The sequence below is a fragment of the Phodopus roborovskii genome, unplaced genomic scaffold, assembly GCF_943737965.1.
Source record: "Phodopus roborovskii unplaced genomic scaffold, PHOROB, whole genome shotgun sequence".
NCBI lineage: Eukaryota > Metazoa > Chordata > Mammalia > Rodentia > Cricetidae > Phodopus > Phodopus roborovskii.
In genome coordinates, this window is record NW_026126707.1 from 146,584 (window position 1) to 151,243 (window position 4,660).

The window sequence follows — 4,660 nt, forward strand, 5'->3', positions numbered from 1 at the left end:
CAACATTTATGAACCAACCTTCTGTCACATTCTAGTGCCCCTCCCACAGGCTTAAAGGAGTATACCCACGGATGAACTAACCCTACAGCCTCATGAGTTTCTCACAAAAACAAGTCAGGGCTCTTTATTTTGAGCTCTACATATTTACCCGTCTCTCATGCTACAACATGCCTATAGTGACATAAGCATGAAAACAAAAGCATCATTGTGCCATTCAAGTACAATGATGAGTAATTTAAACTTGTTTTCTAAGCTTCAATTTGCTAATTTCTAGAATGGAATCAATACAGTTAATCGCCTCTACCATAATCCTTTTCTTTTTATTGAAAATAAAATAAACTCCTCTTCATCCTCTTACCATTAGAGGAGCTTGATCCCATGGTTTCTCAGAGTTGTGTAGATTTGCATTAGGCTGATGATAAAGGATTTTGAGCAGTTTCTTATGTTTCTTTCAGTCATTTTGGATTCCTCAATGGACAGTTCTCTATTAAGTCCTGTACCATGCTTTCTATTATGGTTATTTAGAGTTATTTATTGTTGGTGGTGTGTCATGTTATCAGCCCGACAGAGTTCATTTGATGAGATTCCCTGATCAGGAGATTATACAGTTATTCCATTTTTAAAATCGGTGGTCACTGTTTTCTTCATGGGTCAGTTCTGTTGCAACCTCGCAGAAACTGATGATGGGAAACAGTACAGTTTTATAAAATCGTGTAATCATTCGATTGTGAAAAAAGTACTACTACGTAATCAGTAATCACTGTATGAGGCAGTGTCCCCCATTCTCTGGGCACAGCTTCTAGTACCGATCTCCTGCTCTGTGAATCCCACATGACCATCATTACTTACGCCATTAAGTAAGTTAATAATTGGATAATCCTCCATACTTAACTTTCATACGATGGAACCAAACTCCAGTGATTTTCAAGGAAGGAGTACTTAGATGATTAAATACTGCCACGTGATTAACTCCCATGGAGGAATGGCCCTAATCCAGCCAAGAAGAACAACATCTTCATCGATTCAAATAATTAATATATAATGAAAAATGATTGAATAATGTCATAGTGGTACATACTTAAATCCCACATCAAGTAGTCAGACTGATCTCTTCCTGGAATAATGACTTATTTATAAAATTAAACGTATAATTAATTAGCTGGCGTTTTATATTAACACTGATGAGATGGTACCAAATTTCTAAAACTATCGCTGATGTAATGACCTACTTACAGAGCTAAATGATGAAGTAATGAGATGATGTTACATCGTCTACTCACAATATCTGACTCCAAAAGGGACTTAGGGTCCATAACATTACCTGTATTTCAAATACATTAATTAAATGATGAATTATTATTTAATTTCCTAGTTTAACAGGTAAATAAGTAAGTGTACTATTAGATGATGCTATATTCTGGCACTATGGACTCCCCTAAGGAGGCTAAAATCTTCACTGGTCACTGAATACATAATGACAGATTTTCATAATTCAATGAATAAACATTAAACTAGTGGATGGTGTTTTATGTGCAAAACCTAAAGATTGATCAATACTGAAGAGTCATTGAGTTCTTAATCATACATTTTAACAATAAAGTGAATGAATGAAGAGATAATTTCTTATAATTCACCCCTAGAGAGATAACCAAATGATATCAACATTGATTTAAATAAATAAATAATGAAACCACAAGAGACATTTTAAGACCAACAAGGGGGCTCCAGACTCCACTCTTCCTGGAGTAGAAAAAGACAGATTTAAATAATGAAAGCATCAGATTGTTAGATCGTCTGTCACACTTGAGTCACACAAGGTGGCACCACACTTCAGGGTTCACAGATTATATAATGAATCAATTTAATGATAAAATCTTTACATATCTAAGTCGTTGAACTTTTTCGTATCATCAATACCTGGGCAGACTTGCCAGATATGAAAGCGGATGATGTCATCACGGATTTTAAAAATTCCATCAGTTATTCGTCAGACAATCATACTTTCTTGCCTGGTGAATTCTGTTGGCGTGACATCCTCACCGGTGCCTGATCTCTGTTGTGTTGCGGCAGGACCTGAGGTAATTGGCCCATTCCTGGCATACCAGTAGTAGCCAAAATGTTGATATCAGCTGAAAAGGTGGCTGTAGCAGGGGCATCAACAGCATAGCTGAGAGAGAGATGTTCTTCCATGTTCTGAGTCGTCATCCTTTTGCCAGGTCTCGGTTATGGTGCCGACCTCCTAGTGCCACTACATCTTCTAGACGTAGACCGATGTGAAGATGTGGAGGAAGAGCAAATAGTCAACACCCAGACCACCATGCAGACCTTGGTAAAGTTCTTTTACTTCTCTGAGGGCACCATGCAATCTTCTGGACTCTATTCTGCAGCATTCCTAGTGGTCTGGAAGACGCATAGACATTCAGAAAATACTCTGCCCATGTCTACAAGTTTCCCAATTTGTCGCTGACAGATATTTGCAACCTAAAAATGATCGGTGTTGGCATTGTCTGTCGTTTAAGTAATTTAAAGAATTAAATAAGTCAGTGATAGCTAACTGTCCCAATAAAGAGGTAATGTAGTATTTAACTGGCAGGGAGGTATGGCCAGACTCCAGTCATGAAGGATGTCATCATCATGGAGTCAATGAATCATAAAATGTGTAGATATTGCACATTATCTCCACAAGAGGGAGCTTTACAGGTCTCTTCATGGAATGGAGTATTGTTGTCTACATGAGTATACAAATGTTTACATTATCTTGGGGATTAACACAGATTGTCAATTTAAATTCATTAATTATGTAATTAGATGATCTGTGGCTCCAGATCAGGTGTCATGGACGATATAATCATTGTTTTATCTAACTAAATAATCAAATAATGAGTTCATGTAACATAATCCACTTTCCTAGGTGGCTCCAAACCAGGCTCATGAATGATGCTGTCGTGATTAATTTAAATATTTTAACTACACAATTGATATTAAGATGGTCTATAATAATTGCCTCCCACATCACGTCACCGCAATCCACTGATCATGGATTATCTAGTGTCCTATTTTAATAATCAAATAACAACATAATGAGAGGATGAAATGGTCTGCCATGCTCCACACAATTGCCTCTTATTTGACTCCCACATGATTGTGGGAAACTCCCAGGTTCATCCCTTATTTAATCGCAGAGCAGAGTAGGAACATATTTAAATGCTGAACTGTCATTGTGTATGCAGGGTTTTTAGAAGATATCACATATTTAATGTTGGGCGGCTGCCTCAAAAGAGATGGACTGAAATCCAATAGTCACTAAGTCCACTCTAACAAACGGATTATCACAATCCTGAAGGAAGTCAACAATGGCAAACTCACCTTTTGATGAATAAATGTGAGTCTTATTATCTTTGTGTCCATAATGTTACTTGTTAGGAGAGAGAATTCATAAACAGAAGACTTTGAACTGTTTGTCCACAGACGATGTTCTCTCATGATTAGGTAATCCTGAATTTGGTAACCAGTAAAAGCTGTAGGCAAACTTCCAGAGATTTGGCTGTGACTTGGTTAGGCGAATCAAATGCTGTCATTGAAATTTTTGGAGATAGTTATCTTGGGAGACTGTAATGTCCCATGACAATTCTTTCTCGAACCTGCTCTCTGGTCCTTGGCCCATGCTACCAGGATACAGAATGCAAGCAGGGTTGCTAGGCAACATTTATGAAACAACATTCTGTCACATTCTAGTGCCCCTCCCACATGCTAAAAGGAGCATACCCACCGATGAACAAACCTTACTACCACAGTGAGTTTCTCACAAACACAAAGCAGGGCTCTTTCTTTTGAGTTTTACATATATACCCATCTCTCAAGCTACAAAATGCCTATAGTGACATAGGCATGGCAATGAAAGCATCATTATGCCATTCAAATACAATGATGAGTATTTTGAACCTGTTTTCTATGCTGCAATTTTCTAATTTCTAGAAAAGAAAAAATAAAATTAATTGCCCCCCACCATAATCCTTTTCCCTTTCTTGAAAATAAAATAAACTCCTCTTCATCCTCTTATCTTTAGAGGAGCTTCATCCCATGGTTTCTCAGAGTTGTGTAGATTTGCATTAGGCTGATGATTAAGGATTTTGAGCAGTGTCTTATGTTTCTTTCAGTCATTTTGGATTCCTCAATTGACTTTTCTCTATTAAGTCCTGTATCCTGATTTCTAATATGGTTATTTAGAGTGATTAATTGTTGGTGGTGTGTCATGTTATCAGCCCGACAGAGTTCATTAGATTAGATTCCCTGATCAGGAGATTATTCAGTTATTCCATTTTTAAAATAGGTGGTCACTGTGTCCTTCATGGGTCAGTTCTGTTGCAACCTCTCAGAAACTGATGATGCGAAACAGTATAGTTTCGTGTAATCATTCGATTGTTAAAAATCTACTATTTCGTAATCAGTAATCACTGCATAAGGCAGTGTCCCCCATTCTCTGGGCACTGCTTCTGGTACCGATCTCCTGCTCTGTCAATCCCACAACAGCCACATGAGGGATGACACCATCATTACTTACGCAATCAAGTAAGTTAAAAATTGGATAGTCCTCCATACTTAACTTTCAAAAGATGGAACCATATGCCAGTGTAGTGAGGTAGTCCTTCTGTAGCACTGA